At 37.3% G+C, this 12,456-nt stretch overlaps 1 non-coding gene across 1 annotated transcript; it reads left to right on the forward strand.

Annotated features, from left to right (window-relative positions):
• The first annotated feature begins 11,713 nt into the window (after positions 1 to 11,713).
• Positions 11,714 to 11,787, forward strand: Trnan-guu (transfer RNA asparagine (anticodon GUU)). The gene has a single exon. It is a non-coding gene; the product is annotated as a tRNA-Asn (tRNA).
• Positions 11,788 to 12,456: the final 669 nt, after the last annotated feature.

The raw sequence follows: 12,456 nt of genomic DNA on the forward strand, positions 1-12,456 counted from the left end.
TAAAAACAAAACAACTAATTTGTACTTAGTTAAGTACTTAGCTCCTAGGTATAGCTGGAAACCATAATTATTCTATGATGCAGTAAGTTGGTGGATGTTTAGTAAATACCTGTCTCTTATTTTTTTAAAGTGGCAACTCTAAATCGCTCTAGTTCTGTAGTCAGTGGGCATAGTCTATAGTGCAATAAGTAATAGATGTTTAGGTTGATTCTCCCTGTCTCTTATTTTATGAGTGGCAGCTCTAATCGGCTCTAGATCTGTAGTCTATGGCGCAGTAACAAAGCTTGATTTCTACTACTCTTTACTCGTATGATGCCGTTATAATTTAGCCTCTTTTTTATTAATAGCAGCTTAAACCGCTCTAGATCTGTAGTCTATGGGCGTAGTCTATGGCGCAGTAATAGGTGTTTAGCGCGCGCGGCCGCATAATGCAAGGCTCGTGGCCTACATCTCGGGACTCAGGACTACAGGACTTTAAAGAGACCAGAAATCAATATGGTGTGAGATTTCATCCATAGGTATAGTTCGTTTCATTCACGAAGACGCGCCCCACCAATTTTTGGTCGAGCAAAGCGCGGGGTGCGGGGAGTTTGATCCGAGCAATCCGAGCGTCATTATTGTAGTATGCGTGTGCAGTGTGATTTAGCGTGTACCGATAACACTCTAACATTAGCGGAAGAATGGTGGGGCGCGTCTTCGTGGATGAAACGATCTTATAGGTCTTTTTAACGAAAGCTCTCTATCATGGCTTAAAATTACAGTGAAAACCGTTGGGAAATCTTCTTCTTGTCGACAACAAACCTATACAGTGTCAGCCCAAATCTCCGCTATAAGAGTGGCGTTGTCAGTAGCATTCATTCAATCTTCCCGCGTGCAGTTGTTTAGACATCATGTGCTTCATCGACTAGGGAACACAACCACACTTGCACTCCAAGTTTAAGACATTAGCTAAGAGCCGTTGGGAAATAATAAAGAAAGATTTCTTAATTTAGTACCTACTCGACTAACAGTAGTGTTTACGAGTCACACTGTTACTGGCTACAGTGTGACTGGTTGGAAAGATAATTATTTTAAACAGAGGTCCTAAGCAGTAACAGTGTCGCCCGTATTCACAAACATTACTATGAGGTCTCACAGTGCGCGTGGACGCACAGGGTCACCCGAACCAATCAGTCTCTATTCAATGCTGTGCATTCGATTTGCAGCTTCACTTAAGCAAGCATGGTTTGTGAATACGGGCGTGTGACTGGATAGGATTTATAATAACATACATTCTACAGTCATTAAGGTATTTTTAATTTTGGACCATAGACTATGCGACAGGCTAGGCTGAATAGTTTCCCGGTGACCGGGTTGCCATTTAAAAAGTGTAGTTTTCTATCGGTTGCGCATTGGGGCATAAACAACAGAGCGTTTTCAAAAAAAGAACGAAAAAGGAAAATGCGTTTTCCGCCACCAGCTAACTGGGTGTAAAAAAGTTAATTTGGACGTTATGTTTGGGGACCAAACGATTTTTTTTTTGTTTAGCCCGAAGGCTAACTGGTAAAAAATGCTTTATGGTATTAAGTTCGCCTTCGTAGGTATACCAATTTAAATGGCATTAAAGGACAACATTTTAGAAGGAACAAAGGTATTGCTAGATGGTTTTTAAACTTTTTTACTTTCACACAATGAAACACTTTTTAATTTACAGAAAAAATAACAAAAAATTAAATAAAAACCACAACCCTCAGTTTTACAGCACAGAACATTTCCATCTTTGTTCGCTGAAAAAGCCTATCAAAGGTACACCATGAAAGCACTCGGCAGTGTTGCCAGCCTGTTTAAACGGCGTGAATAATCTGAAAGATGTTGCCATGTTAAACTAACAGGCATAGACAAGGAAAAACGGGCAAAACGTTCTTACCATTGTAGAGTTATTGGGTCCAGTGCAAGCGAAGCGATGAAGAAAATATATGAGAAATTAGAAAGACGAAATTCACAATTTGAAAGTGATTTATTAATGAAATCAAATCAAATAATTTATTTAGTCTATAGGCTGTATAGGCCCTCTGGGCACTTCTACACAACCCAAATATAGCTTGCCCTACCACTGCTTCGCCGGGACAACATAATATGGGATGGTGCTGAGAAGAAGTGGCGGAAAAATCTTAGTCGTATTTTTTGAGAACAGGCGTTTTTACACGTCCCAGTATTATTTTAACCCTATCACTGCTTCGGGACAATAAATGAGCCAGTGTTGAGAAAAAGCGCAAGAAACTCAGTCACCTTTCAGATTCATCATCATTATTTTAGCCCAAGGCGATCCACTATGTCGAAAGCTTGGACGTAAGCCTCTTCCGATAAGATTTTTTCAACTCTACTTTTTCATCCAGGGTGACAAACGACTGGCCTGCCACCATTTTGAGGTTGGGTAGAGCATTATTGCATGTGAAGTTATAAAAATGTGTGAAACATCATCGTTATTTAGTTTCCATTACAGATGCACGACCCTCTCTAATTCAGTTGTTTTTGCTTTTAATATTTTTTTTATCGACGTTCATTTCTTTTTCTTCTATTTGTCATTTTTTAGTCGTCATTTATAAAGCGATGGATATCTTTTCCAACATCTTTCACTGGAGTCAGATCTCAACGTACCTCCGCAAAGGCGCACTTGCAGCCTCCCTCCGTACTCGTCATAAAGCAGGAATAACGTGAAAAATAATATGTGAGAAGTGAGAGCCCTCAGCGCCTATTGAACGCACTCCGTCTGTGAGGGTAGAATGAAATTATTTCATGCGAGTTACGTGCTATAAAATATCAAACAAAAATCTCACGTCCAAAATACCGCAATGTCTCAACTTCTCAAGTCAAGTATTTGACCAGTGTGTGTTGCCAGTGATGGTATATGGATCTGAAACGCGGTCGCTTACTATGGGCCTCCTAAGAAGGCTCAAGGTCACCCAAAGGGCGATTTAGCGGGCTATGCTCGGAGTTTCCTTGCGTGATCGAATCAGAAATGAGGTGATCCGCAGGAGAACTAAAGTGACTGACATAGCTCGCAGAATTGCTAAAATCAAATGGCAGTGGGCGGGCACATAGCTCGTAGAGACAATGGCCGTTGGGGCAGTATACTAAAGTCAAAGTCAAAATTTCTTTATTTGTTTAGACTAATAAATAGTTCTTACAAATCGTCATTTTGCTCTTAAGGAGCCTCTACATGTCTCATAATCTTTTTACCCTACCAGCGCTTCGAGACCAACATTTGGCAAGTGCTGAGAAGAAGCGCCGCAACAAACTCAGTCACCACAGCTGTCTGCCGGTTAATATAAATAAATAGAAATAGTAGTAGTAGGTACATTCAATTCAGGAGCAGTTCACTGAATTTACCATGCATTCTTGTATGGTGTATCTTATAAGAATGGGTATACAAGATTGCGTGGTATATTAAACAAGGTAGTGACGTGCTAATATCTAGACTTACATATTAAGATACTAGTAGAAATGACTCGCATACATAAATTTGAATAACTATTACAATCTATAGGTCTAGCGTATATCTGAGTCAGAGCCTGAGGTATGGGAGCGGCACGGGAGGAGCGGGATTGTCACATTAAGATGTGACAGAGCATACAAATCTGACGTTTGATGTCTATGTCATAGTCAAAGGTCGATATGCAGTCTCTTCGGGGAATGACTGGTCTACCCTAGGTTTGACCAAGGCCTTCAGGCAAACCCCGAAGTAAATTCTTATTTCGGCCTTTGACTAAGTCAAACCTAGAAGTGCCTAAACGGTTCAGTCAAACGTCGAAACTAAAATAATCTGTTTCGGGCTTTGCCTAGTCAATCTTAGAAACGACTGACAGACTCGGTCAAAAGTAGACCCCGATTTCATTAAATTGAGTTTCGACCTTTGCCTGACCAAATTATTTACTCAAACTAACTAACATTATTTAGTCAAAGGCCGAAATGTTTGGGCTTTGACTAAGACTTCTAGTCAGACCTGAGGATTGACTAGTCAAACCTAGGAGTGCCGGAACTTCGAGGTTTGACTATAACATCTCCAAAAACTTTCCGTGTCGCTCCCATACCTCAGGCACTGACTGAGTTAGGTATACGCAAGCCCTGTAAATTCTCCCAGCCTATCCAAATATGCTAACGGCTAAAAATTTCTATATTCCTAGACCATAGACCAAAAGCTAGCCATTCAAAGCGGCTGATTGTTTGAAATAAAGGGGTGTCGCCATAGGGGCCCATTGGAAGGCGATAGACAATAGTTTTGTCTATGCCCGTGTGAGGCCAATGTGAAAAGGCGTGAACGCGGAATGTGTGAAATGTGAAGTGCAAAACCGTTTAATTAAAGTATTATTAAAATTAATGCATTTTAAAATAGAGGACATTATTTTCGCCCTTTTAAATATTTTTAAAAGGAAATCTAATTCTAAACTCAATTAATGAATTTAATTTTTAGTGTTAAGAGTCCCATCTTTTCAAGTTCGATTTTTTCAAGTTATTTATAATTTAAAATTAAATGAATGAAATCGAATATTATTATCTAACTGATATTATCGAAATAACAGTTTTGTGCTATAGGTATGCGTGAAAAGTAAGATTCTTGTAAAAAAGATCTACATTATTTTGTCTCCCTTTTTATTTATTGCAGCTAATCTTCAAAACGGAAAATTCTTATGCTGATATTAAATGTGTCTAAAAAACTATAAATACTCATTATTATAATGTTTTACGCAAAATAAATACATTATACTCTTTCGGTAAGGTGGTCTCAAGATCTTAATTAAAACTAACCGATAAAACGGAAAATAGAAAAAATGCTTATTACTTTCCAGCCCAAAGGTAAACTAATTTGCATCCATTACAATATTTTTCTTTTGTTTTAGTTAAGTCCAGCGTAATTAGAAAAAATATTAACAAATGCTTATTTCTAAAACTTGACAGGAAAATTTAAAGTCTATTACAATAATGGAAGGACAAAAATACTCAAAACAAAAAGTAGTTCAGAACATGAAAATGTCTCGGACCCCAGCCCTAAGCAATTGGGTATAGACAATGCGCAATTATTTGTTTGAACTTTATGGTAGTGCATGGCACTGGCCACTAGGGCGGTCGATGTTGCCATAGATTATGCACGTGATGCAGAAGTGACTCTATATTAATATGCCTACGATGCCAAACGACTTTGTATTAATAAAAAAATATTTTGCTGCTCTTTTAGTTACTGTTGAATCCAACAATTTAGATCGAAAGGCTTCAATCCCTATACAAATAAAAAAGAAATAAAATAATTAAATTAAATTAAAGTTATTGAGTATTGATTAAAATAATTTTAATGTGTCAATCAACCTCTATAAAGAAAATAGATGATAAGCACGATTAAAAAAACTAACTCGAAACTTTGATCTTTCGAACAAACAAAGAATCATCAAAAATTTTTTTTTTTTTTTTTTTTTTTTATCCACAACGAGGAAGCTCTTAGCCTGAATCTCACCTGATGGTAAGTGATGATTGCGACTACGTATTTTCAGGACACTGAAAAAACTACCTACTGTACTATCATAAAACATTTTTATGGAATACTGCATGTTCTTTCTGTCAAAAAAAATGTTTTTTTAATCATTCCAAGTATCATTGAGTAATCAGGCACATGACTACTACCTAAAAAAATATACTGAATGGAGAATCTTCTCTTTTTTTCAAATTGGTTAAAATAGGTAGGTATAAACTTATGTTGGTAATCACTCATTACTAACTTCAGAGTGGTGGAGACTCTGTTCTACCAAATCTATGGCAGGCCGGACGCCAAACAATCCCAGTACAACATAATTAATAATTAATAAATCTATTCAAGCCAGATTGCCAGTCGAGTGTGCTCGACTACTCGGCTGGCCGGCAGCTGGGGAAACCATAGACTAACTCTATGGAGGGAAAAAATTGTCTATGGCGGTCAAGAGTGTTTGCTATGGAAACTAGAAACATTACCCTCTTTACTGCGGTCGGGTCTTTGATCTGGTTAGGATGGAGGTTTAATATTTATTTGGGTAATTAAATGCTTATCAAAACTGGCGAGAAAGTAAAACGTCATACACGAGCTATGCCGTGACTTCGTACGCGTTGAATAATAGGTATTTCCCGTTTTTGCAACATTTTTCATTACTGCTCCGCACCTATTGGCTGTAGGGTGATGTTATACAGTGTGTTAGGTAAATGGGTATATGAGCCGACACTAGCCCGTGTTAACATGGGAATATAAATGGTATGGTGAAGTCAGATATTTGATGTCATTATTTATTTATTTTTAATTTTCATACAAAATAAATTTTATAAAATCCGATTTGTATGAAAATTAAAATAATTGAAATGAAGATATAAATTTTCTGACTTCACAATACCATAATATATGCCCATGTTGACATGGGCTAGTGTCGGCTATTTACCTAACACCCTGTATAACTAACAGCTTAAAATTTTCCTCGATAAATTGGACACAAAAATATATTCTTAAATAGCTATTGCTCTAATTTTAAAATTACAGGTACTTAGAAAGTTGATAAAACGGTCAACTTTTTACCCGACTGCGCCAGAAGGAGGGTTAAGTTTTTCAATGTAGTTTTGGATTATGTCTCTTTAAACCCATTCTGGTGCATAAGGTCCATAGTGGCATTATGTCTACAGTATCATTTCGTCCATAGTATCATCACCAATATTGACAAAACTTCAATAAGTAGATAACTGAAACTTAATAACATGTTAGTTGTTTTATTTCAAATACATTTTTGAAATGGATCAATTCTTTTTCCACGTCCAATTGCTCTCAATAAAAGGTTTCGTGTGTCGTGTATTTTTATCTTCGGCGGCCATTTTGCTTCCACTGCTGAAAGGTAATTAATTAGTGGTACGCTCTCCGAGTGGAAATGGGGGGACTTTGGGAGAGGGGATGGCGATTTTGCTGTGGCAGTAAATACATTGGCATCTTCATGATTTTTTGGAGAACGTGGCTGAAAATGTCAAGAAATCGTCGTTCGTTCTTTAAAGTGCCACAACTTTACTGAAACTCAAGAGGAGCGGGGTATAATTTTTTTTTTAGATTCCGTGGAGGGTAGTTGAACGGGAAGCATGGTCGATCTGTTTTAATGGTTTCATTTTATTATTTAATGGACTTTAGCGTACAAATTTGGTGTTATTTTGTGTTCTAAAGTGCAGTGAAGTGATAAATTATAAAAAACATTGAAATACTTCGAATTTGAGCGCGCATCGAGTGTCGAGTGGGTTGTCGTATGAACAACCCGGTGGCGTCTCGAAACCTGCTTACGGGCATACTTAAATCCACGGAATCCATGAAAAATCAATAGAACTGAAACACCCACGTTCTATTGATAACTATGTCAATATTTTTCACTCGACATTGGCAGAAATAAACCTCCCAAAGAGATTTGGTTGCCACAAAAAAAAAAAATAATAATAATATATTTTTTTATTATTTTTGATATTTAAGCTACATGCTAATCCGCTTAAGCTGAAGTGGCAATGGGTAGAGCACATAGTACGCAGAACTGACGGCCGTCCGGAGGAAACAACAAGGTTCTGGAGTGGAGTCCACTTTGACTTAAGGTAGCAGGAAAGCGCTTAATGCAGGCAGCTACCAACCGGTCAATATCCAAATCATTGGGGGCCGCTTATGTTCGGCAGTGTACGTCCAGTGGTTGAAATGATGATAATGAGACGTATTTGGCAACGGTCTTTTTTGCTATGTAGGTACGAGTAAGTATCCATTGCCCGACTCCATAGCGAATTTTCTTGAAAATCTCAAACAAAGGTACATAATTATAATGAAATCGCTCATACAAGTTTATTTCCATAGAATTACCTATTATCTTTAAATTACATGACAGGTGATTTTTCAATCAGTGTCTTAATTTTATTAGCGACTCAGAATCAGTAACTTAATCAATTTAAAATGGATAATGTTTGCAAATTACTCCCTGTATACTATTGTCAAGCAGGTGGAATAAATAAACTTTTCTTACGTTATGATACGCTATCAGTTTATATCTTCCACCGTCTCCTAACAGCATATCAACCCTCGATATATTTAACCCGGCGATCTGCACTAAACGGTCTTCCTTTTTTCTTTTCAGCTGAAACAATTCTATTAAACTTTATTTAAAAGGAAGCTGTCCATTTTAATAGTTTTTCAGACAGGTTTAGCCTATTAAAATGCAATATATTTTTATCTGACTGCGCCAGAAGGCGGATTCATAAGTGGGGATAAGTTATTCAAGTGTCGAACTTATTTTTATTTATTTTATAGCTGTCTACTGATTATATTATTTGACTCATTACCGGTGACTGAGTTTGTTCCGGCGTTTCTTCTCAGCACTTGCCATATGTTTGTCTCGAAGCGCTGGTAGGGCCCAAAAGATAAGGAGACATGTAAAGTTAAAAGTGCCCCATAAGGGCTACCTTTTCTTTTTTATTATTTACTATATTTTGACGTTCATAAGTGCCACTTGTGGTCTAAACTGAATAAATATTTTTGATTTTGATTTTTTTTTATTTTGTCGCTGCAAGAAAAAACTGACTGATGCAGTTTCAAATTAGTAACTTAAGAAAATAAACGAAGGGTGAGTTTGGGAATATAGGACAGGTATAGATAGGCCCTTCTGATGTACCTAAATCTGTCGCCATAACAGAATGTTAAAAGCATTTTTACCCCCAGTTGGAGGTAAGAATTCAGTTCCTCTGTGGTTGAGAATTTCAGGTTTGATAGTAGCGCCCTCCTGTCAAAAATCAAAATCAAAAATATTTATTCAGTTTAGACGACAAGTGGCACTTATGAACGTCAAAATGTAAATAATAAAAAAAGGAAAGGTAGCCCTTAAGGGGCACTTTACATGTCTCCTTATCTTTTGGGCCCTACCAGCGCTTCGACACAAACATATGGCAAGTGCTGAGAAGAAACGCCGGAACAAACTCAGTATCATAATATCTGATAAACTTCAGTATTATCCTATCTATACTGATACTTATTATCTACAAAAAAGTTTTCATAATTTGTATAATTATTTCATACCCTCTTGCCCTCTTTTCCAGACACACAAAAATCTTTCCAAACTTGACAAAACACACAGAGGTTGGACATTTCCGTACCAAAAAGTTTCTGAAGAAACCTCGTTCACATTAAACCGGTCAAGCACGAGCTGGACACCAAGGGTTCCGTACTTATTATCATCAGTAGGTCATTGGTCTCCACTGCAGGAGCACGACCCTGTCTAATTTACCAGAGGCAAATGGAGGATTTGTCCTACACTCCCCACGCTGGCCAGACGGGTTGGGGAGGCCTGATGTTCGCATGTTTGTCCCTTAGTCGCCTCTTACGACATCCACGGGAACTACGGGAAGAGCTGTGGGAAAGATGATCTTTTGAAACATTGCCAATTAATTTTAAAATAGTTTGAGCTTAAAAGGGAAAACGTCCAAAACTCGTGTCATGTATGAATGTACCTTTAATTTTAAATGTTTTTCGTTATAGCAGCAATAAATACACGTTCTGTGAAAATTTCTGCTGTCTACCCATTAGGTTCCATGAGAAACAGTCTGCTGACTGGCAGACAGCAGAGGTACATTAATAGGGCCCCTTCATTTTGGCACCCCTTAAATAAGGAACCCAAAAATCACGAGCATTTTCTAATGCCTTCCAAAAGTACCCATTGGGTACAACCTCCCGAAAATTATTGATCACACCTTGGATTTTAAACCCTAATTCCTTGACACTACGGTCGATTGTACCGCTTAATTTAATGAGGACGACTGTACGTTGAAGAGACCCGTATCGCGACCTTTTGCCGCCCTACAGTCTCCTCAAAACATTAAAAAAATATAAAGAGTTCTCCAAAAGAAAGTTAAGGATTTTCCTTCGCAGATGTGCGAAGGCATTGGACGCGGTATTTTGATATATTTATTATTTATTTTTATCAGAGCTCGAGTTCTCCTCACAATAACCTGCTTTTAATATAGAAATAATTAAATGGCATCATTTATTGTTTCCACCCTGTATAATATTATGTATACATACATACATAGACATCATAGATGCAAGTTAAAGTATTTAAAGTCGTATTCGAGATTCTGTACTGAAGGCTATTGAAGGCGCTGTCACCTCTACCAATAAGTAATAATAATAATATCGAAAAATTGGTTACTGATGCTGAAAGTGTTTCACGAGCTCTATCAAATGGGATCAATAAATTGGTTACTGGTAACAGAATATAAACTGGATCTATCAAAAAAGAGAAAGGCGCTGGATCCAAGCCGCTACCAACCGGTCAATATAAAAATCATTGCGGAAAATCATTGGGAAGACCTAAGTATGTTCAGGAGTAGACAAGGCAGGCGTACCAAAATAATAATGTAATCATCAATGGTATCAAAATAAATACCATATCCACGAATTATTTATTTTCGCAACTCCACGCGATTCGAAGTGGAGAGAATATTATGTATTGCATATTCAGTGGAAGTATCACCAGTGGCGACTGTTTTGTTTGCTGAGCCTTCGGATGTTTTGAGGACTTGGGTATAGATACGGGCAGTATACAGGGTGACCGAACAAATAAACTCGGCCTTAAGTTGAATAATATTGCGCTTCATTTACTTGGGTATAGATATAGATTAGATACGGACAATATACTGGGTGACCGAACAAACAAAGTTAAATAATATCTGCCTTTATTATTATGAAGAGTCCAGTAATACACGGTCCCGCAAAAAAACTGGACACAAGAAAGTGTGTTCGAAATTGGAATTCCTGAACGATTCGGTTTTTTTTGGGACACGGCAAACGGGATCGGATTTCGTGTGAATGTTAGTACTAAATCACGTACACTACTAAATGGTATCCTGAAAAAAAAACAGTTCCTAAACGGGAAAATGCTCTAATACTTGATACAAATCTTCGTATCTTTTTTTTATAATGATTGCAGATACAGCCGCAGGCAAATGACTATTACAAACTATAGTTATTTATGTATGTATGTGTATGACAAGTGTATGACAAGTGTATGACACGCGTAATGAGGTATGTAAAGCAATAGTGCGCACTCGCGATAGTTGCGTTTCCAATTATGGCACGCAGTTGCACTACACGGGGCCCGTATTTATATGGCGGACCCGTTTTTAATAGACACTAGCTGCTCACGACTTCGTACGCGTAGAAATCGTAATATTCCTCATGTTTTCTCACCGTTTAAACCCTCTCTGGACAATAATTTCTCAAGTTGTAGCGAGACTGGACGCACAGAAATTCATTTTTTTATTAAATAAATTGACAGCAACAATCAAAAAATATTTTTTATGGGCTGTCTAAATCTGTCTACAGTGTTATGTGCTTATTCGAATGAAATAGTCACTTTTAGGTTACTTTTATTGGTTTTGAAGTCAACTGACTCCATTTATCAATGTAAATGGGTGTGCTTTGACTAATTTTTTGTATAGGTATTTTTTTTTTCAAAGACTAAAACCAAAGCGCAAATCGAAAAAAATAAACTAAGACCTTAACACGTAGTTACATGCATAAGTTTTCTCGCTAGAGTTAACCACACATTGCAGCTACTTTTATTATGTGACGTCATAACAATACACGACACGTGCTAGATAAGCGTGCAGTCCCATAGAAACGTGTGTAGAGTAAGTGGTGCCCTATTTCGGCGCAGCTGCCATCGCCTTCGTGGCGCAATCGGTTAGCGCGTTCGGCTGTTAACCGAAAGGTTGGTGGTTCGAGTCCACCCGGGGGCGTTTATTTTGTAAAAATTCATTTGGACTTAGTTAATTTAAGTAAAATTTTAAGTAAAATCCTAACAGTAAAACTAAAAAAAAATATTGAAAAAATTGGGAAGACATTTTTTTAAGCAGAACAAGGCATGTATTTGACCGCATTTGTTTTTAAAAGGGTTAATACCATAACGGGATTGTACGGATTGGAGTACGAGTAATTTTTTTTTTCGCAAAATAATAAATTTGTTATTTAATTAGCAAAATCGAGGTCCGTGCTATGAATAAGGCGCCAGTTCCTACATTACGGTGGTACTAGGGCTGCTCTTTGACGAGCCCCCCAGTTCGATAAAATGTTACTCAGGGCTGCCAAAGAATTTATTTAGTTTTAATTCAATTTATTTATAGAAAGATTTACTTTTATTACAACAAAAGTATCAATATAATAAAAAGCACGGGAAGTTAGGTAAAAATTACCTAACTTAAGAATTTAGGATATTAATGATTGAGAGATTGACTATGTTAACAGGGATTTGTTGTGTTGCGATAGTTGGAAGTACTCGTAAGATAGCCAGTTCCTCTGTGCTTGAGGATTCCGGGTGAGAATATAAAATATCCAGTATAGATAGGTCAGTACCTAGGTATCCCGTTCTTTTTCATATATGCTAACTCGACTTATAAAAAGCTGTGCTT

This window comes from Ostrinia nubilalis, chromosome 27 (genome assembly GCF_963855985.1).
Source record: "Ostrinia nubilalis chromosome 27, ilOstNubi1.1, whole genome shotgun sequence".
Classification (NCBI taxonomy): domain Eukaryota; kingdom Metazoa; phylum Arthropoda; class Insecta; order Lepidoptera; family Crambidae; genus Ostrinia; species Ostrinia nubilalis.